At 43.8% G+C, this 23,574-nt stretch overlaps 1 protein-coding gene across 3 annotated transcripts in view; it reads right to left on the bottom strand.

Annotated features, from left to right (window-relative positions):
* Nucleotides 1-2,613: 2,613 nt before the first annotated feature.
* Nucleotides 2,614-23,574, bottom strand: part of LOC121371895 (recQ-mediated genome instability protein 1-like) — a 65,576-nt gene continuing 44,615 nt past the window's right edge. For all 3 annotated transcript variants that reach the window (XM_041498120.1, XM_041498121.1, XM_041498122.1), the window contains exons 16-19: nucleotides 13,037-13,171; nucleotides 12,684-12,841; nucleotides 5,313-5,402; nucleotides 2,614-5,087 (exon numbers count right to left, since the gene is read on the bottom strand). The gene's annotated coding sequence lies outside the window, so the exon portion shown is untranslated. The remainder of the gene's footprint in view (nucleotides 5,088-5,312; nucleotides 5,403-12,683; nucleotides 12,842-13,036; nucleotides 13,172-23,574) is intronic.

A 23,574-nucleotide genomic window follows, 5' to 3' on the forward strand; every position in this document is an offset into this window, starting at 1 on the left:
ACTTTCCATGACCTTGATGACGTCACGGCCTTGTCACGTGACCATGTCCCGGCCCTGATCTACTTAGACTGGCCTACCGACTCAGCCTTGACACTTAGACTGGCCCTGACCTACTTAGACTGGCCCTGACCTACTGGTCCGACCCCGACTCGTCCAGTGATCGATCCATAGTCGCCTAAGGTTGGGCGGGAAATCTCATCAAGTGACTCTTGTTAAAACAATTTGTATTTTGTTTAATTTTTGCAAATTTCAACTTCTTAAAAACATTTAATATAACACAGAACATCGACATTCCCTAAGTGGTAAGGGGGCCTATTGAGTCATGACCTACTTTCCTTTCCCCGTCCTACTTACCAACGCCCGTGAGCTCTGTCGTTTGAGTACTTACTTGAGGTGTTTGCGTCGCAGGATCCAACCACCTCGGAGGATCCATTCAGCTGGTTGTGTTGTTTTTTTCTCGTTCCATCCAGTGCACAACTGGACAGAGGCATTTGTATGTGCTATCCTGTTTGTGGGAGTGTAGGATCCCTTGCTACTAATGGGAAGTCATTTTAGGGTGGGGGTATTTTCTGACCCTTCGCCTTCTTGGAGCACAGGGTGTTTTTGGATAGTTTGCATCCTCTTCAATATTCGTTCATGTTTTGACTGAGGTATCAGCACACACTTGTTAGGATGTTGCACAATCCTTCAGAAAGGGTAGAGTGGCTTGAATAATTAAGAAAATAATGGCTCCACGCTTACTAATCACTTCTCTCTTCTGTCTGTTGAATATGCCAGGGTGTCCCAGCTGACGTAAGAATGATTTGTGTGTCTTCAATTTGTCTTCCAAGTGTTTCCATAAAGGAAATTCAGGATGTAACAGATTTGTTACCACTTCTATGATGGTTTTTAGCTGTTCTAGAGTGAAGTGATCTAGCAGTAGGTTTCTCTGTTTAGACGACGTTTTCTTCAGCACCTGAAGAAAAAGAATACATTCTGCTTCATTGTCTTTGACATTGTGATGCACTGGCTGGGAAGTAGATCGTATTTATAGCTTTGGAACATAAACGATGGGCTCCTCCCCTGGAAAGATCGTCTCTGCCATGTGACGTCATATCAACAACGAGATACCCATAGAGGGTCTTCATGACATCTCGATAGGCCTCGACCAATGCACCACCTTGCCCTGGGAATAACTGGCATCCCAGTGTTGAGCTAAGATGAATCTTGAACGTTCTTGAATAAGATCAGCTAACCTGTGTTAAGCATGATGGTCTGTGCACATTTGCCTTGACTGTACAAGTTCTGTGTGATAAAAATCACACCCAGGTGGCACCTCTGGGTAAATAACAGTTCCATGTCTGGATGCACCAAGGCCTGTTGCATTAGTGCGTCTAATACTATTAGCCCATGTTGTCTATCGACAAACGCTCCAATACACCCGAAGGTAATCTTTGTGCATGGTCAGATTGAGGATCACACATTCCATCTCGTCAAACAGGTCTTGATATAAGCCGTAACAGTATAGTACCTTTTTGGGAGGATCGCTGACATACATGCCGTCCAGATGTTTTAAAAATCTGTACGCCCACTTTGTTTTTCCAGAAAAAGTGGCACCCGAGAGGCACAGACTAGTACAAGGTACGATAGAAAGTAAAGTAAAGTTTGTTTTATTTAACGACGCACATTGATTTTTTACCTTATCATCAGCTATTGGACGTCAAACATATGGTCATTTTGACACTGGTTTTTTTTAGAGGAAACCCGCTGTCGCCACATAGGCTACTCTTTTATAACAGGCAGCAAGGGATCTTTTATTTGCGCTTCCCACAGGCAGCACAAACCATAGCCTTTGTTGAACCAGTTATGGATCACTGGTCGGTGCAAGTGGTTTACACCTACCCATTGAGCCTTGCGGAGCACTCACTCAGGAGTTGAGAGTCGGTATCTGGATTAAAAATCTCATGCCTCGACTGGGATCCGAACCCAGTACCTACCAGCCTGTAGACCGATGGCCTAACCACGACGCCGGTAAGGCTATATTCTTGAGACGTTTCATTCCCAACCCTCCTAATGATACAGTGCGGTTAAGGGTTCATAGTTTTCACCCCATTCAACCAAGTTTTTCTATCAGCTTTTATCATAATGTGCACATTAAACAGATGATTTATAACTTAGAAAGCTACTTTCTAAAACATCCTGGAATAGGACAATCCTTTAGCACCCGACCCATGACACGTCCATTGTGACTGAAGTTCTTTGACTAAATGACCTGTCATTAGTACCCTTCACATGTTCCAATAGCAATTCACCGATGGAAAAGTTCCGGTGACATGCGAAAGCTACCCCTTCAAATACAGATGTATCTATCAAATGTCCCGAGGACAGTAACATCTCACAAAAAAAAAAAAAAAAGTCCCGGGTCACATGACAACCGCCCCCCCCCCCCTTTCAAATACAGACGTATCTATCAAAAGTCCCAGGGACATTCACATCCCAAGCCAAGTCCTGGCGACAGTCACAGCCTTAATGTAGCTATCAAACGTCGCAGGGACATACTAAACAAAAAGGAGATGTGCTCTTAAAAAAGAGGCTTCTCCTTTTCAGCGTAAAAAAATTAAACAAAGACAAACAAATGTCAACATTTTTTTATTTATACAAATATAAAATCAAATTGTATGAATCTCCATTATTCACATCACACATTTGCACAATGTACCAATATTTACACTTCAAATATATATTTTCCAAAGGAGAAACAAGCTATGAGACAATTCAAATATACATTTTCAAACAGGTAATACAAGGTGTTCTCTTCATTGAGAAACCATAAAGAAACAAGCCCTTTATAAATCTATTGAAACAACGTAAACATACACGGTACATCGCGTGGCAGTACATTATGAATAGGGTTTTTTGTTTTCGAGATGGATATCCAAATGACCAAAAGGTAGTGTCAACACTGCCTAAAATGACACGCTTTGTGTACACCATTCTATATTGTTTTTTCTCTAACACTTTGTATAATATACATTTTAATTTATGACTACTAATTTTCGAGGGATTTATGATCCCCATACCAGTGCTGTCACTCAAGCCCAACACCAAGTCTCGAACGCTATCGAAGTTGATCAACTGACTGTGAAATTTAGAGTGAACCTGACCGTACATACATTCTCCCCGTCCAAGATTTGGTATCCATAGTTCTTGGGCCCTGCCAACACAAAGGTTTTGATGTAGTCTGTGGGAGAACTGATTGGTCAATTCACCCACCATATCACCCAAAGGTGGTTCGGGTTCTCCAAGATGAATCCGACTGACATTCACGACACTGTCTGTGTCAAAATACACGACCCTTTCTTGGAGCATGTTTATGAGTCTATACAACTTAAGTCGAGCCAAACAGGTGGTAAAACAACCCCAAAAGACGTTTGTCTTGCAGTCTTCCAGTTTGAAAGCCTCTTTGTGTTTCCATTCTAAAAAGATGAAAATAATTGGTGACCTCTTTTGTACAGTCTGTGAAGGTGTTGTAAAATGAGGGATCGTTTTCATGATGAAACTCTGAATGAGACCTCGTCCAGATTTTCACCCATCTTGCCCCAGAGAGAATTGAGCATGAGTTTGGCTACAGATCGAAGACCTGGATTATTTTTTGATAGATTCTAAGTCTAACTGAATCCCTTTCATGTTTGAGATAGGTCTCCAAATACCGTTGTCTGTCTGAATCATTCTGGCACCATCCCGGCCAGTCACTGGGTTCCTGTTTGATTTTCAGTAACGTATTGATATATTGTCCATTGATGGCCCCGAGGCTTCAAGTGATCTGCCTCTATATCGCAGTTGGCGACAAACTCTTTAAACTCTGTGAAGTTTTTCTGCAGTTCCACGTACTTGTGGTACATTTCCTCATAGGTATACCACAAAGATTCTAGGAAGGGTTTTTTTCTTTTGAGTCAGAGCAAACAACTCATTTGCTGTTTGCTTGGTATGTGGAAGGTATACACTGTTACGGCGCTTTGGGTAGAAGGTCTCACAACCGTGTAGCAAACAATGAAATTCATAACAGTGTTTCTCCACAGGATCCCAACACTTGAACCAAATGATGGATGCCTTGCTATACTGATCAGAATATGTGTAGCCATGGCTGGGGACTTGGGCCATGTTGTTGGGATAGAAATACTTTCTTGGAAATGGACAAGTCGTCCATTGGTAACCACTGCCCAGTTGGGACAAAGCAAACATTTCTGACACCTGGACTGAGGATTAGGAAAATGTGTTTTGCTTCCTTTGTCGCTTTGTGACATACAAAACAGGCCTCGGAACGATACAGCATGTGACAATCTGCACATTCCTGAGCGCCTGCAAACGAGCACTCATTCGATCCACACACTGCACAAGAAAAAGCACATACATGTTCTTGAGCATGATCATATGCCTTCAAATACGTCTGGAAGCCCAACAGCACCTTTATATATAATCTGATTACAACACGCTGCTGAAATGAAGACAATCATTACTTGTAATGTGCGCTCAATGCATGGAATGTCTTGAATGAAAAGGGCCCCGGTGGCGGCATGGTATATACGGGAGCGTTCCAATATCAAAAGGGCGAGAGATTTCTGATAGAAGGAATTCTTTTGTATGTCTTCATATATAGTTTTTGAGATTTTTTCATTGAAAACAAATTTTAATAAAGAGCTTCTCTCGGGTGGGGGGATTAGTTTTCATGACAGCCACCCACCCACTGTTTATCAGAAACTTGATGATTATTGCAAAAACAAATGACCAATGCATGTGCCATACATAAATCATCTTTGTTTCTAATGGACTGTTTTTTTATCGATGGCATCATCGGCATTAATAAATAATACATGGTGTCCCCTGTGCAGAAAGCGAATTGAACATATACAAATTTCGAACAACTCATGGAGCCTGAGAGATTGATGGGTCATATGTGGGTGTTGTGTCTTGACTGGCTGGAGATGAGAACGACTCCTGATTGGCTGTCGACGTACTCGGCTCTTGACTGTTTGATGCATGCCCAGACGACGCCGGCTGATCTCCGCCCCTACCACCGCCATCTCCTCCGCCACCACCTTGCATGACATCTGAAACAACCAAAAAATTATTTTTTATTCCAATGACTATTTAAGATTACCCCTTCATGGCATCTGTAAAAAGAAAAACAAACACATTCAATTTTATTCAAATACATTTATATTTTATCATTGTATTTATTTAAAACACTCTTAAATGGATGTATTCAGTTTAAACATACAATACCCCTTACACACACTACTATACCTAACATCTTATATAGTTTATATAATTACCTGTTCGGAGTATCGCTTCCAGGTTTCGAACGGCCTTCAACAGCTGTCTGTCGTTAAGGCCGCCATCATCCCAAGGATCAATTTCAGGCTCTGTCAAAAACAATGGTTGAATATACACATAAGGCCGGAATTTTTTTTTTACTTGTTTCCTATTACATGCTGGAAAATTATAGGGTAGGTAGGTAGGAAAAACATTTTATTTTGGAAAATAATTTTATTTATGGATATTAAATAAAGGTGTTGACTACCGGTATCCAAAATAGCCTCTGCATGTATAGAAATGCATTATGCAAACCAACAATACCATTCATCAGTGTTTTCCCTAGAAATGAAGTAAGGCATGGTAAAGTGACGTTTTGGGGGCATATTTTATGTGCAGTCTTAAATATAAGGGCTTTTTTTTCCATTATACATTTTTCAAAAGGACAAAAACCTTATGGCAATTTTATTTTCTATATCTATTTCATAACTTAAATCTTAATTTAAAAAAGGAAATATGTAGTACTATCCACATAGGTGTGTTTAAAGGCTTTTTTTTTTACATGGGCAACTTATAAATTTATAAAAGGCAAGGCATTTTGAGTTTGAGGGCAACATGGTGCTAACCTATCTGTGGGAGAGTACATACAAAAGACTCCTTGCTGTTTAATAATAGGCAGAAGGTTTACTCTCATACTAACACTTAACTTCTGTACTGGTCCAGGACAGACTTGGTTGAACCTTAATTGGATAGAAACCAGTAAATAAGTTGTAACAATTTCTTTTAATGAAAACTGAAAAGAAGGGTTCTATATTTATCTGTCCAACAATAACATTTAAAAATTTTTTTATGAATATTATCTTTCCTAGTGTATCTAAGAAATGGTAGACTTACCAATTTTATAATTTGCAATGTTAGTTTTATTCTGTATGCATCCAGTATTAAAGTACACACTTGGTTTGAAGCAATCAATTGGTCCAATGAATAGAAATGCAGTACAAATGCTCAGGATGCTCAAACGAATGTTGAAAAGTAAAGTTTGTTTTATTTAATGACGCCACTAGAGCATATTGATTTTTATCTTTAATATCTTCGGCTATTGGACGTCAAACACATGGTCATTCTAACACTGTTTTTAGAGGAAACCCGCAAAAGTAGTATTAGGGCCTGCCGGGAGTCATGACCTACTTTCCGTGACCGTGACCTACTTTCCGTGACCTTGATGACGTCACGTGACCTCGTCCTACTGGCCCTGACCTACTTAGACTGGCCTTGATGACGACACGGACTACTGTACCGTGTGGAACGTCCTACTGACCCGACCCTGACCTACTTACACCGGCCCCTGACCTACTTAGAGTGGCACGAAAGAGTATAAAAAGGCTAGATACGGTTTCATTGTCATTCGCTCGCCGAAAACGACCAGATATACGTTCGTTTTACTAGAGAACAGACGTGTTTTATGATTCTGACATTCTTGTGGCTTGTTGCACTCTATCTGGAACGAAGAAGATGGCATCGGGATATTCAATCAGTCTTAGTAGCAACAGTAGCGACGAGGACGACGTCTTGGTCTGCAAATGTTCAGAAAGACATACAATCAAATGTGTGACTAGCAAACAAGATGAGAAGAAGAGTACTCATTGTGTGGATCAAGCGGATGCTACACGCAAAATTGGGGATAGAATTGAAGATGGCGAACTCGTGGATGAACCCACAGATCAGACGGATGCTGCCTGTGAAACAGATGCTGTCTGGGATGAGGAAGATTGCTATTCGAGACGTTACGTGTTCTGTCATCGTCCCGAAATGAGACATTTCTATGCCCGGATGCTGACGTATGCTCGGTGGCCCATACAATTACGTCAAAAACCAAAAGAACTTGCCAAGGCCGGTTTCTACTACATGGGAGACCACGATGCCATCACGTTACTGTTGCGGACTTCGCGTCTACCGATGGAAGAAAACAGACGACCCAGTGATGGAACATTACAGACTCTCTCCAAGATGTCCTTATGTGAACAACCTGTTCAGACATTAAATGTTTTAGACACTTGTGTGCTATGTTTTCATGTTGTATGTTGTGAATAAAACCGTGAATAACAGGTTTTGCTTTCTTATTTATGTCCTGGGTCCATGAGTGTGTCTCTGGACGTGTCCCTATGGTAGTAACACTGGTAAAGGGTAATATTTTGGTAACGATTATTTCTGGGAGCTCGCACGATGAGATTTGTGCTTGGGAGGAGGGACACTGGTCATACGTATCACACACATTCAAACATTCCTGTACCATATCTTTATGCGTCGTAAGGTATATAAGTAAAATAGTTTTGGAAAACTCGTCATTTGAGGTAAAACTTTCAGAGGAGCAACATGTCAGACCAATACAAGTTATATGTACCCGACGTGGATAAGTGGACCCGTTTCTATAAACTGCAGGCAGAAGGTAAACTTCAACCTCATTTTCCAGTGCAACGTGGTGGGAAAAGTCAGATCATGTACAGTGTGGATCGATGTCTAGAACTCTACGATCCCACGTGGGAAAAAGAAAAAGAGGAACAGAACAAGTCCCCGACACCCAAAGTCGTCATGGTCTCCCCAACACAACAAGTGGTAGAGTAAGCCAAAGCCGATCTGAAACGGAAACAACAACAACAACAACAAAGTGGTACGGGTTGGAAAGCCCCGAAACTGCAGAAGCATTTCTAAATAAGCTATAAAAGGAACTATGGGGGTTAGATATCGTCATTTCATTTAGAGTCGTCATGCAGAGCACATGTTCAGAATGTGGTTTGACATTCTCGAGGAGAGACGCCATGTTAAGACATTTTCAACAAAAACATGCTAAAGGTCTACCACCACCACCACCACCACCACCACAGCAGCAGCCACCACCACCACCACCACCACAGCAGCAGCCACCACCACCACCACCACAGCAGCAGCAGCAGCCACCACCACAGCAGCAGCCACCACCACCACCACCACCACCGCAGCAGCAGCAGCAGCAGCAGCAGCAGCAGCCCCTAAGATTGTTACATCCATTCACCATGATCGTGTCGGGACCCACGTCGTGTGGAAAGACAGTTTTGTTGTACAAACTGCTAAGGGATGGTAAAATCCACCCGCCTCCCCAGCGCATCATCTGGCTCTACAAACGATGGCAACCCCTCTATGATACGATCAAAATGGTTGCTCGAGTGAAATTTGTTCAAGGCATACCCGATAATTTGGAAAAGGATCGTTATTTGGATCCCAGAGTCAGAAATCTCATCGTGTTGGACGACTTGATGTCTACAGCTGGAAAAGACCCTCGCATCACCGACCTGTTCACGGAAGGAAGTCACCACAGAAACCTCTCTGTGATTGCCATCAACCAGAACTTGTATCACAGCAAGGACCCGACACAGAGAAGAAACTGTCATTACCTGACACTGTTTAACAACCCCATCGACAAGCAGCAAGTCCTAACCTTGGCACAGCAGATGTATCCTGGAAATACTCGTCATTTCATGCAGCGGTTTGAGGAAGCTACCCATAGGCCCTACGGATATCTCTTGGTGGACTTGAAACCGACCACGCCCGAACATTGGCATCTTCGGCCTAATGGTTTAGAGACGGGGCCGTCCGAATGGTATAAAAGCACGAACGTAACGGCGAATGTCTCAGAAGAATTGCAGCCACCGACGAAGAAAGAGCTCTACATGCAAATCATGCAAAGAAACACATTCAAGAGAAAACTACCAGGCATACCCGCCTACAAAAGTGACGACGAAGAAGATGATGAGGTAGAACCCTATCTGAAAAAAGTCAAGAGGATGCAGTCTTGCGATACGTGTGGTCTGGTCTTTAAAGACGGAAGGAAGCTACTTGCAGCGACACGTGAAAACGTGCGAAGAGGGAAATGAAAAAAAAGAAGAGCCGTCGCCCGACCTGGAAAACGAAGGCATTCGTCTCATGGTGGAACGTGAATTCGACATCAATCATGACTATATCGAAAGCAAGAGGAAACGCTACGAAGAAAAAAACATGTCCCAAGATGCCATTGAAAGAAACATTAAGACATTGCAATGGAAGTTATTTAAAGACACGTACTCTCGCTTTCTGACCTATATGCATTACTTTGACAAAGGTCCGAACACCAGAAAATTTTTACAGTTTGTGAATCCAGACAAAGATGTGAGACCACAGATTCGTTCTAAATTAAATCAGTATCGTTCATGGATCGGCGAATATTTGGATGAACAAGACGACGACGATACCGACGATGAGGAGGACGACGATGATGAAGAGAAATGAACACTCATATTATTCACATGTCGCCCTTAAGGCCTCTCGATGTAACCCAGTGTGTGTCCATTTTATATATGTGTCAGTGATTTGTAATTTAGAAATAAATGAAAAACCAAAACATTGCGTTTGTTTTTTGTTTTTTACTCTATGACTAGATTTGTGATTGGATATTACTACCGCTACTTTATAGTAGCAAGAGCTGTGTGTACAAGACAGAACATACCACGATCTTTGATATACCAGACATAATACACTAGTTGGCTATAGCTTAATGGGCCACCGACGGGGATCGATCCTAGATCGACCACTGTATTTACCCATTTGGTAATTAAAAAGCCCTGTAAAAAGGCTTGTACTCTATGGAAATACTTGTGCTTAAAATGCAGCTAAAAGATCATAGTTTAGGTCGGAGCGTTCAGTTGCAGTCACACGTTCTTTCTTCAAAGCAATGGGCTGGGGATCTTTCACACACACATACACACACACATTCCTTTCTTCTCCTTAACAAATATTCCTTTCTTCTCCTTAACAAATATTCCTTTCTTCTCCTTAACACATATGCCTTTCTTCTTAACAAACATTCCTTTCTTCGAGACAAATATGTCTTTCTTTTCCTATGGCTAAAACAAAATAAAATATTTGTGTTCAATTAATCTTTATTTTACGAGGAAGGAAATGTTTTATTTACTCAACATATTTTATTTATGGTTATACAAGAAAGAAAGAAATGTTTTATTTAACGACGCACTCAACACATTGTATTTACGGTTATATGGCGTCGGACATATGGTTAAGGACCACACAGATATTGATTGAGAAAACCCGCTGTCGCCACTGCATGGGCTACTCTTCCGATTAGCAGCAAGGGATCCTACACCATCCCACAGACAGGATAGTACATACCATTGTCCAGTTGTGGAGCATTGGCTGGATATATACCAGACCGACCCACATCAAGGGAACACTGAGCTACGTCCCGTCCCCACAGGGTTATTAGAGGATGCTTGAAAAAATATCGTAACATAATAAATAAATAAACAAATAAATAAATAAGTAAAATAAAAACAAACTATAAATTATTATTTTGTTTTAAAAATAATAGAAAAATATAATTTCCCTACATGAGATACGAACGACGTACCTTTCACGCTAAAGTCGACTACGCTAACGACTCAGCTACCGAGACATCAACAAAATATGTCATTTAAACCATTATATGTGCGAGCGGCGAAGTGCGGAATGAAGTGACGAAATAGGTCAGTTCATAATAATCTTGTGAATGCGCTATCAGATAGCGTAGAACGAGAATTCTATTTTACACCATTTAAATCATTTCTTATTTCACGTCTTTAAGAATGTAACTTCTAGTTCAGTATTGCCACCAACAATAAAGTAGGATACCACCGCTTCCCGGATGTAAACAGTGATAACCATTCATCATTCAGTGCGCTAAAATTAAACACACTACCTCGCGTCGGGCCGAGTCCTTAGAAGTGGTAGGTTAACGACACCACTAGAGCACCTCGATTTATGAATCATTGACTATTGGATGTGAAACATACTTTTGGACAGTTTTAGAATTTCCCCACATTAGATACGAACGACGTACCCTCAGCGCTGGACGCGAAGTCGTTCGCACTTGACTACTAAACGCATGTTAACAAAACCTGTCATTTAAACCGTTATATGTGTGAGCGGCGAAGCGCGGAATAAAGTGACGAAATAGGTTAGTTAATAATAATCTTGTGAATGCGCTATCAAATAGCGTAGAACGACAATTCTATTTTACACCTATTTAAATCATTTCTTATTTCACGTCTTTAAGAATGTAACTTCTAGTTCCGAAGAGTATTTTATTTAGAGACTGCCAACACAAGATACCACCGCTTCCCGGATGTAAACAGTGATAACCATTCATCATTCAGTGCGCTAAAATTAAACACACTACCTCGCGTCGGGCTGAGTCCTTAGAAGTGGTAGGTTAACGACACCACTAGAGCACCTCGATTTATGAATCATTGACTATTGGATGTGAAACATACTTTTGGACAGTTTTAGAGAGGAAACCCGCTACAGTTTCCCATTAGTAGCAAGGGATCCTACACTTCCCACAGACAGGATAGCACGGGCGTTGCTAAATACGACGGATCGGGGCCGGGCTAAATAGGTCAGGACTAGACTAAGTAGGTCAGGGGCCGGTCTAAGTAGGTCATGGGCCGGTCTAAGTAGGTCAGGGCCAGTAGGACGAGGTCACGTGATGTCATCAAGGTCACAGAAAGTAGGTCAAGGTCACGGAAAGTAGGTCATGACTCCCGGCAGGCCCTAATACTACTCACAAAGTTCCCAGTGACCACTTACAAAAAATAACGAAACGCATCAAGATCTTACTGACATATTTAATCATTTGATTTGGCAGTAAACTCCATCAGTATCGGTAAACATTCCCTCCCCTAGTTTATCAGAAGGTCACTAAATTTCTACAAGGCCAGTTTGTCGCTGGAGTAAATCATTAAATATAGTTATCATTATTATTATTATTATTATTAATCGGAACACCTCGTTACGGAGTAAATCGGAAAAGATCGCATATATTCGTGAAAAAATTTTCCAACTCTTCGCCCGATATCTCACGAAAGTTACCGAACTTCAATTTGAAGGGAAGTAACTCCACCAATCAACTGTTAGAAAAAAACATTTCGTGGCTAACGGGTCACCAATAAAACTAAATTTGCGAGAGCAAAACCACCGATATACGTCCGCAAATCGGAAAAAACAGTAGGGTTATCCCCTAAATGACACCAAATTAGTGCTTGTGATAGTTTTGGAATGTTTTCGTGGAAATCGTTGTTATATTAAAAAAAACATTTTTGGATATACAAAAAAAGTTTTAGGGTCGGCAGGTTCATATTAGGGTTGGTCGGGTAACCGGAAACAAACAATATTTTATGATACGCCTAATGGATAATTTATGAATTTCGTTTGTGTATTTACATTACACTTTACTGGTAACTCAGTTGATTTATTATATTTTTCAAAACTCTATAAACGTTTCTCTCAATAATGTAAGCTAAACAAGATTATATCATATTTGTCCTTACCTGGGCTGTAGGCGCCCAGCACCTGTAATGCCAACTGCTCATACTGTAGACAGCATCGTATCATTCCAGCAGCCCTAGGGACTAGAGACAATTGGTGACCAGGAACGCGACCATTTGTGACGCTGTCATAAATGTCACTTCTGCTTCATCTAACAGTTCTAAAACAATATAATTCTATTTTAGCAACTCATTTCTATATTTTATAAATATAAGTCACATTTAACATGACAGTTAGGTGTATTTTCATAAATATTACATGTTAAATGCTACATCCATAACAAATCATATATCACACCAATTCAAATAAAATAATTAAAGATGTTAAGTACACACAAAAAATAACAATAATATACCTTGAGATGAAAGTTCTCTATAAAACACTTCCAAGCGAAGAACAGGTGCAAACTCATGGTTCTTGATACCCAAAACATCTAATAACGTTTCCAGCTCATCAACGGTCCAACAGTTCCTTAGGATTTTCAACATACCTGTTAAATAAACAAGTTTTAAATATCACCAATTTTATTTTTTTTAAATATAAAAGATGCATGAATGTATGGATAGATAAATAAATAAAACATAAATAGGTATCCTAACATATACTAGTAATTTGTATCTGTATGGACAGATGTACTGGCAGATGGAAGAAGTGAGGGATGGATGGATGAATAAATATAACATATGTTTGTATGTATTTAGATGTGTGTATTGAAGGAAGGACGTGGATATCAATTACACTATTGCATCATCCAAGATGGCCACCAAACTGTGCAGTAGGAGATGATGCAAGGTGATGAAATATGTGACATCACGAAAGCCACACCCTCTTGAATAGTTCTCAAACTGTCACAATCTGTCCAACCTTCTTAGGGGTGTGGTCTTCGGTCAATGAACCCATGTACCATATGTTAGAGAGAAAAATTTTTTTATAGTGTTTTTGAAAAACAAATAATACAGAACGACTATATTATATACAGTCAAACTTCGATAACTCGATCTTGAAGGGGACGAGGAAATTCGAGTTTCAGGGAGTTTTCAAAATTAATATACAAGAGTTCAAATTTGAAACTGCTTTGCAGCTGGATGATTTCGCTTAATATTGTCAGAAGCGTGTGCTTCACTGCCTACCTCTAACCTAAAATAAATATGCATCCCCATCTGAATGGCGAAATAATATAAAAAAAAGTCCCTCCACCCTTTTGGTGGCATCTTCTGACACCTGTGATTGGAGTAAACTTGAGTGTTTTCTCTTTTATAGATACATTACCTGTCCTCAACAAGTGCACCTACCCCCCATGCAAGTGGTCTGGTCCGAACATTCCAACAGCCAATGGGATGGCCTAAAATTCTTCAATGTATGCTCCCTGTAGTTCCGGTCATGTGACTTCAACTTCCTTCTTTTTCCATGAGCGCATCAACGGAGAACAGGAGGTGGGGAAGCTTGGGCAGGAATAAATCCTTGAGGACAGGTAATGTATCTATAAAAGAGAAAACCCTCCCAAGTTTTCTCCATTTCTTTTCAACATTACCTGTCCTCAACAAGTGCAGTATTCAACAGATGGCGGTGGGTAATGAGATCCGCAGATGCACCTGTTATCTCCCCAAGACTGGATGGAGTCTGACAAGTGGAAGAATTAGGCAAACCATGGTAAGCACTCCTAGGGATGCCCGTCACAAACCCATGCAGGTGATGTTACTAACAACAACCAGAAAAGGCGGCATCCGTCAGAAGTGGCAAGGACGACTCCTAAAAACACAAGGAACAGGAGTCGATAAGCCACATCACGCAAGTTCTGATAAGGGATGCAGGTATTAGGTAACCTTCCAATGTATTGGAATGTTAGTAAAAACAAGCAACAACATAGTATGGGTTCCTACTTCAGAACACTGAACTGAACAATCTCCTGAGTGTTTTCTGTCCAGTACACCAGAGAAATGTTAGTACAGTTAGGAAACATATGGCTGACTGCAGTGCAAGGAAAATGTTATCTAGACAAAAGTTCCAGCATCAGTGCATGTTAAAAGTGCAAAGAACAAAAGTCTTAGCAAGTCTTCACCTGTCGATTTGATAGACATCTCGGTGTGCAGTCTAGAAGTCAACAGCAACTGAAAGATGATGAGGACGGCTAGTCTGTGCAGCCACCACAGGTCCTAGACGATGGAAGCCCTCAACATCTTTGGTAGAGACATCCCACAAGTAGTAATTAGCGAAGATGTAGTCCATCGTCCCAAAACAACCAGTAAGTATGTGCTGAATGGGTGTATTACAGTGCAAGGACATGGTGGCGGCCAGTGCACACAATTCATGCAGATTGGAAGCTGAAGGTGCAGGCAAACCTTCCTTCTGGTATGCAGACAGGATTGTAGACCAGATCAAGTGGAGACAGTATTCTTGGTAATGTCTTTCAGGTGACTTTGGTGACAGGAGAGGAACAATCTTGAACGTCGTTGACGAAATGAGCAAGTCCTCTCTATGTAGTGATGAAAAGCTCTCACCGGACACAAGGATAAATCTTCCACATCGTCCGGACCCACAATGGATGACAAGGCTTGAACCACGTTTGGCCACGAAGTTCATAAGGAGCCACAAGGTAACAGAACTGCGCTCACGGTGAAACCGGACCAGGTCCACATCTAAGGAATGAAGCTCGGAAACCTGTGCAGCTATAGCAAAACCCAGGAAGAAGACAGTCTTCCGTGTTAACGCTTCCAAGGATGACTCTTCTAGAGGCTCATATGGTGCCAACATCAAGGACCGCAAGACCAGATTCAAATCCCACTTCGGTGGAACAAAGATGGTAGACAGCTTCTAGTAGTGGCTGGATCACGAACTGTAGCAATCACAGACACGTACCCTACAATGGTCGACCCTTTGAGCTTCAGAGACGTACGAAGATACAGCAGGAAGTCTGCAAGACGAGGCATCGGAATACTCTGAGGTCGGAGTTTCTGCCGGATGCACCATCGGTGGAAACACAGCCATTGGACATTATATGCAGCAGTAGTAGACAAGCGATGAGCCTTCAAAATAGCCGCAGAAATCTTGGAAGAAAACCCCTTTGTTCAAGCCCTTGGTGATAATGTCCACGCATGTAACCGGAACAAGCGAGGATGCGGATGGTGTAACCTTGATGTGGGATGCCACAGCAGATGATCCCAATCTGGTACAGGTAGAGGATGTGGGTTGGCGAGCCTGATGAGGTCTGGAAACCACATTCTCGCTGGCCACATTGGAGCGATCAAGAGAAGACGACAATGGAACTGCTGAAATGTGCAATGTAGACAGCCAACAGTTCTAACAGGTTGATGTGAATACCGGTTTCTTCTGGAGGTCACAGCCCTGATATAGTCTGGTGGCTGAGATAGGCTCCCCAATCGTCTAGACACGCATTAACGAACAGATGATGGGACGCTTGGAATGACCACAAAGCAACTCCATCTAAAACATTCAACCGAAGGAACCACTATTGAAGGGTTGACCGGAGGTCATCTGGAAGACTGATTATCAAGACTGAGTTGTTGCCACAAACCAACGGATTCAGGAACATCTGGACCCAACGAAACTGAAGGCAACCCTTATGTGGCAAATCTTGAGCCGACGTGAGGAGACCCAAGAGACTGTATCAATCGTGAATGGACATCAAAGCGGTTACGGCTCTGAAAACCATGGACTGAATCTTCGTCCATTGGTCAAGTTGAACCTGAACCAGGCCCAAATTCCAATTGAGATGCTGGAGAAACTGCATAATGAAGGCATCTTGCAATGGCACTAAATGAAACAGCAGTGCAGTGAAGCAGGAACTGGGACATCGGACCAGTGATCCTGTGAAACAGTCAAGAGCCACAGACAGCATAGCTGCCCGCTACGCTATATTCCCGATATACATGGATGTGAAGCAACGCAAACATCAAATGGTTAGTATCCACGACCGGCACACCACCCGATGCGAGGTAGCAGCAAAGACAATCTTCTCAGCATCAGACAAACTCTGGCGAAAACAACAGTGAATGTCAGTGGGGTGATAATTCGCAATGGACCGTAATAAAACAGTCGCGGTAAAAAAAAAAAAACCGCGTGATGGCAACAGGGTAACTTCCGGAGCCAGCGGAAGTAGCGACTGACCTGCAACACCACCGGATGTAGTGATCGACTTGCTGAATATCTCGGTAACTTCATCGAGCAACAGGCAAACTGATGCATGGAATCACTACACAATTGATGGGTCCAGCATTCTGTCTTTAGCACCAACCCAGAACGCTTGTAACTTCGAACCAATGATGTACCACAACTGGCTGGTGTAAAAAACTGTGTAGTGGGGTGTACCGCAACTCACCGAGTTGATATGGTAACCTAGACGGAAGCTGGAAAAGCAACCCAAACAGAAGGACAGGTGTGAAGTAAAGGTATCGTCCGTCCACCCCAACAGCGACAGCGGCAAACTGACGATCAACGGTGTATCTGGAAAAGGGTTTGTCTTCAGGTGGAATATACGTAGCGAACATCGGAACGAGACATTTTGTTGAAGGTGCCAGAGAATGCGAAAACGACGGTAACATCTCATAACAGCAGCAAGGCAATCACGCATATGAACTGCGGACTCCGTATCTTCAACCACAGATGGGGCTGGAACACTATGTGGAAATTACTCATAATGCGAACACAAGCAAGAGTATCGGAAGGAATGGCAGTCACTGGAGACCGAGACCATGGACAGTCCCATCTTGGAGCTAATATCAGCCAAAGATCGGTGACGATAAACCGTGGAGACCAACTGCGTGCAACTCCGATGAGACCAGGACGACTCAGATCGGTCACGAGAGGAGTATGAAGAATGCTAACCTGGTGAATCCGCTGAAGTCCCTTCCACAGTAGCTGTAGGCAACGTAAATGGCAAAAGCAAAGCCGCAGGATGAACCGCATCCGGAATCATCAAGGCAGTGGACCCTCCCTGAAACTGCATGAACCGTGGCGGCAGCCATGGAAGCAATCGTCTTCTGCAACATCGTCGATAGCACCGACTGGACGGTAATCAAAGGTGAGACGACCAGTTGGGAAAAGCCACGAAAGACGCAGTCTCCTTAAAGGTGCGGTCCAAATCAGTAGCCACCTCAGAAAGCAAAGTACCGGCTGCCAGGGAATGGATCACCACATCTTCCGGTGGAACATCCGTAGCAATCATCAGTGTCGGGCCCTTCTTGGAAGGCGTCGGCAGATGTGGAAGTGATGGAAACATGTTGTAGACTGCATCCAGGAAATCCCTCATCGCCATGTGGTTTGCCGAATCCGTATCATCTATGACGGAAACAGCTGGAGCCTCATCTGCGAAATCCATCATAACTCGCGCACAGGCAAGCCATTCGGCAGTAGTGGAAGCTGCAGGTGAACTGGACCGTGGACGGTCCTGTCTTAGAATCTTTGGAAACCGCTTCAGCCGAAGATCAGCAACGATAGTCCGTGGTGCCCGTGGGAGGCCGTGAAGACTGTGGAGATCGGCTACGGTCACGGCTCCGATGCGAAGACGAATCCGTAGCCTTGTCCCGTGACGGGTGCAAAGATTGGCAAACCGACAAATCCGTGGAACGTCTACCGGAACCCGTATGCTTCTTAGAAGGATGGGTGGAGGCCGCAGGACGCTCATCGTAACGAATTACCACAGTCAGAGTCGAAGGAACCGACCCTCCAGTTGAAGAGACTGGAACCGACCCTGACCCCGGAACCACCGGTTTAGAAATAGCCGTCATGGAAGCCATAGTCTTCTGGACCATGGAAGGCAAAAGCGAGCAAAGTACATCAGCCATCGAGTCTGCGATGGAAGGCGCTGTCTCAATCTTCTTAGTTCTAGCTGACACCACCTTCAGGTAAGCAGAGAACTCGACCTCAGAAAGTCCTGAACAACTTCCACATCTCGTATCGACGTTACAAGGAACCCAACAACACGATCGCACAAGACGTTGTGAACTAGTTTCTGACATGATAAGAATTTCTATCTGTGAAATAGAAAGAAAAAACAACCATGAAAATGCACAAAGCCGTTAAACAAAAAGACATTGTTACCCGGCACACACAAAACATTACAGTTTTGGAAATAACACTTGTAATAACCAAGTGAAACACGCCAAACGAAGCAATAAAGACAAAGAATACAATGAAGGAAAATATTCCACCATAAAACGCGAATACAAAACCAAAATCCAACAATAAAATTGACTCCTAAGCAGAGCCAAAGAAAGACGTCTGAACCCGATAGTGAAGAGAAAAAGGAGGAAGTTACCAGAACTAGAGGGAGTATGCAGTAGAAGAATTTAGGCCATCCCACTGGCTGTTGGGATGTTCGGGCCAGACTACTAGCCGTAGGGGGGCAGTGCACTTGTTTTGAGGACAGGTAATGTGAAAAGAAATTATCACTTGAGTGGTCGTTTTCCCTCGAAAGTACCCTACCAATAGGCCTAATAATATGCATTTTTTCTTTGGATTTTTTCAAAGAGAAAGATACTATAACTCCATTTTGTTCTATTGATGAAAACTGAAATATATTTAGTTAAATAGTTTATTATACTATCAAGTCATTTATGTTGTTTTACAAGTCAGGCTGATGAAAGCGAAGCGCCTTGTAGTAAATTAGAACGTTTGTTTACACTGTGCATAGAGGAGTTGGACGGAGCTGACGTCACTTCGCCCCAAGCTATACCACCGGACATCATAATAACGAAACAAAATGGCTGCCCCCAGTTAGCAGGAATAATCACGTTTTTTTATTAACTCTAAAATTACACTTTTTCATTTTTTAAAGTGACATACTGATGTGTTAGTTGTCTGGGTATTCATCTTTCCAACACATCAGGCTCTTGTCCGAGTTGACTGTCCCTTTAATATTTGTAAGAAGCCCAAACTGGATTTTGTCTTCAAATAATTTTGTACGTACCAAAAAATGGAGAAAACTTGGGGTGTTTTCTCTTTTATAGATACATTACCTGTCCTCAAACAAGGGCACCTCCCCCCCACGCAAGTGGTCTGGTCCGAACATCCCAACAGCCAATGGGATGGCCTAAATTCTTCTACTGCATACTGCTCTCTAGTTCCAGTCACATGACTGTAACTTCCTTCTTTTTCCCTGAGCGCATCGCACGGAGAACAGGAAGCGGGGAGGCCCGGGCGGGATAAAATCTTGAGGACAGGTAATGTATCTATAAAAGAGAAAACACCCCAAGTTTTCTCCATTTCTATAGCCATTACCTGTCCTCAAACAAGGGCAGCATTCAACAGATGGTGGTGGGTGCCGAGATCCGTAGATGCTTGTGATAACTCCCCAACCGGAAAGAGGCTGACTAGTGGAAGAATAAGGCCAACCTAGGTAAGCCCTCCTCCTAGGGATGCCCGTCACAGACCAATGCAGGTGATGTTAGTAACAACAACCAGAATGGTGGCATCCGTCAGCAGTGGCAGGTACGGCTCCCAGAACAAGGACCAGGAAGCGGCTGCCACATCTCATGCTGGTTCTGACAGGTGGGAAGTCGTAGCCACCAGGGATGCAGGTGTTAGGTAGCGACAACCTAATGAGGTGCATCCGTCAGAACATTGAACAAAACAAGACCCCCGAGTGTTTTCTGTCTAGTACATCTGTTAGTTCAATAACAACAACCAATAACCACATGCAGTGCAGGGTAAAGGTTATCGAGACAAAAGTTCCGGCACCAGTACGTGAACTGTGCAAAAGAACAAAAGTCTAAGCAATCCTCATCTGTCGATTCGATGGACATCTCGGTATGCAGCCCAGAATCAGACAGACATCAACGGCGACGAGGACGGCTTGTATTCAACAGAGTCTGTGCAGCAACAACCGGACCCAGATGATGGAACCCCTCAACGTCTTCTGTGGAGACATCCCTCAGATAATAGTTGGCGAAGATGGAGTCCGTAGCCCAGAAACAACCAGTGATAATGTGCTGAATGGGTGTGCTGCAGTGCAGGGACATCGTGGCAGCCAAGGCACGGAGTTCATGCGGATTAGAAGCAGATGGAGCAGGTAAACCCTCCTTCTGATAGGCGGTCAGGATAGAAGACCGGATCCAGGTGGCCACCGTGTTCTTGGTAATATCCCTCAACCGACTCTGGTTACAGGAGAGGAAAAGTCTTTTGCGATGTTGTCGAAAAGATCTGGTTCTCTCGATGTACTGGTGCAGGGCTCTAACAGGGCACAACGCCAAGTCCTCAACGTCCGCTGGACCAACAATAGAGGAGAGGGCCTGCACAACATACGAACGAGGCGCTTGGTCTGGTAACTGATTCTTTGCAACAAAGTTCATGAGTAACCCCAAGTTGACTGCACGCCGATCTCGGTGAAAACGTACCAAGTCTACATCAAGAGCATGGAGTTCTGAAACACGGGCAGCCGTGGCGAAACCGAGTAAAAACACCGTCTTCCGTGTCAAGTCTTGCAGGGAAGAGGATTCGATCGGCTCATAAGGTGCGGTCGATAACGCTTGTAACACCAGATTCAGGTCCCATCTTGGTGGCCGAAACCGGTGTACTTGATCTTCACGGCGAAACCCTTTGATCATCTTATGGATCTCAGGAATACCCGATAACTTCGTTCCAGTAGTGACATCACGAACAGTAGCGATGACCGAAACGTACCCAGCGATGGTAGACCCCTTCAATCGTAAAGTGGTCCGCAGATACAGCAAAAAATCAGCAAGACGAGGTATTTGAATCGTCTGAGGGTTGAGTTTTTGCCGGACACACCATCGGTGAAGACAAAGCCATCTGACGTAAGCCGCAGTAGTAGATGATCTGTGCGCTTTCAAAATGGCCGCCGTAGACTGTGAAGAAAAACCTTTCTTCCTCAAACTGTTGGAGATAAAGTCCACGTGTGCAGTTGGAACAACTGCGGATGTGGATGGTATAGTCTTGACGTGGGATGCAGCAACAGATGATCCCAGTCTGGCAGCGATAAAGGATGTGGATCGGCAAGACGTATTTGATCTGGATACCACATCCTGGATGGCCACATCGGAGCAATGAGTAACAGGCGACAAACCTCTGAAGCACCCTTGGAAGGAGGATTGGTGGAGGAAAAGCGTATGCGTCCATCTGTTCCTAGCTGATGGCCAATGCGTCGAGATCCAGAGCTTCGGGATCCGGCACCGGAGACACGTAAACCCTCAGCTGATGGTTGAATCGTGTGGCGAAAGGATCGATGTTTGGTGTGCAAAGTCTGTCGCACACCCATCGAAACGCTTCGGGATGGAGCATCCATTCCGTCGGATGTGGAGACAACGGCTGAGACAGTGTGTCGACTAGTACATTGGAAACCCCTGGAATATGGCGAGCCCGAAGTTGCAACGGAATCTCGTCAACCAGCTTGTAGAGACGATAAGTCAACTGCAGCAGACTGCTGGAGTGGGTTCCGCCCCGACGGTTGATATAAGCCACTGCGGTGGTACTGTCTGTGGCTACCATGAGAGAGGCGCCTGACAGCATCTCTCGCCAATGAAGGATGACGTAACTGCCAACATCTCCAACAGGCTGATGTGTAGATCGGCTTCATCTGGAAACCACAGCCACCAACAGGGACTGGACTGCAAGGCGACTGGTAACCGGATCAGCAAATCTGCGTTATTGTACTGAATGCATGGATTGAGAAACAAACTGGATACCGCGACCTCTAAGCATAAAATGTTGCGCCGACGTCAAAATTACTCTTGCAATGATACTTCATGAAACAGTAATAGAGTGATTCAGGAATCAAGACATCGGAAACAGCGACCCCGTGATACAGGCAAGAGCCAAGACAGCGTAGCAACTCGCTACGCTACATGCCCGATATACCTGGAAGTGAAGCAACGCAAAACAGCAACCGGCTAAAATCCACGGTCGTCACACCACCCGGTGCAAAACAGCAGCAGAGACCATCTAGACAGCATCGGTCACGAACTCTGGCGGTAACAACAGTGAACGTCAGTGAGTTGATAAGCCGCAATGAACCATAGGAAAACGGTGAAGGTAAAACCCCCGTACCACGTGATGGCAACTGGATAACTTCCGGAACCAGCGGAAGTAGCGACTGTCTTGCATCGCCACCGGATATAGAGAACGATCTGCCGAATGTTGCTGAACCTTCCTCGAACAAGAGAATATCGGTGCACGGGATCTCAACACAAGTGACCGGACCAGTAGACTGTCTTCATCACCAACCCGGAACGCTTGTAACGTCAAACCCCTTCACGGCAAAGAGCCGTATGTAGACCACAGGTCTGCCAAGATTACCGGCGTGTGCTGAAAGTCGAGAATGGATCGCTTCAGGCAAGTCAGTTGATGATAGTGTGCAATCGTAGTGCACATCGACGTCACGGAAGATATAAGGTAGACCAACATCAAAGTCGACGGCTAGAACAAGGCATATCCTCTGGCATCCTGCACATGAGGAGTTATGGTCGCCATGTACATGTACGTTGAACTGAAGCCATCGACAGGACGTGCCAATCTGTAAGTTCTAGGAAGACGTCTGGTCCCGCCGGAAACAGCGTCATCCAAAGCCGGCGCCACACCGTTGAAGGATAGTTTGAAGACTGGAGACAGTCAGTCACAGCCATGTGGGTCACTGCGTCCGGATCTTCTATAACGGAAGGTGCCGACGCATCATCTGAAAAATCAGTCAGTAACCTGGCACAGGCACTTCGATCCAATGTACTGGCTGCAATCGGAACACGGACCGTGGACGGTCCCATCAGGAGCCGGTGTAAACCCTGAACGCCGAATCAGCTGCCGACTGGTGTGGACGGTATGATGTACACGGACCGGCAGGAGCCGGTGGAACCCTGGACGCTGCACCACTTCGATCGATCACGGGACGACGGTACCGAACGGTGAGCCGATGACGCAATCTTCCAG

Source organism: Gigantopelta aegis, chromosome 4 (assembly GCF_016097555.1).
Source record: "Gigantopelta aegis isolate Gae_Host chromosome 4, Gae_host_genome, whole genome shotgun sequence".
In the NCBI taxonomy this organism is placed as follows: Eukaryota; Metazoa; Mollusca; class Gastropoda; order Neomphalida; family Peltospiridae; genus Gigantopelta; species Gigantopelta aegis.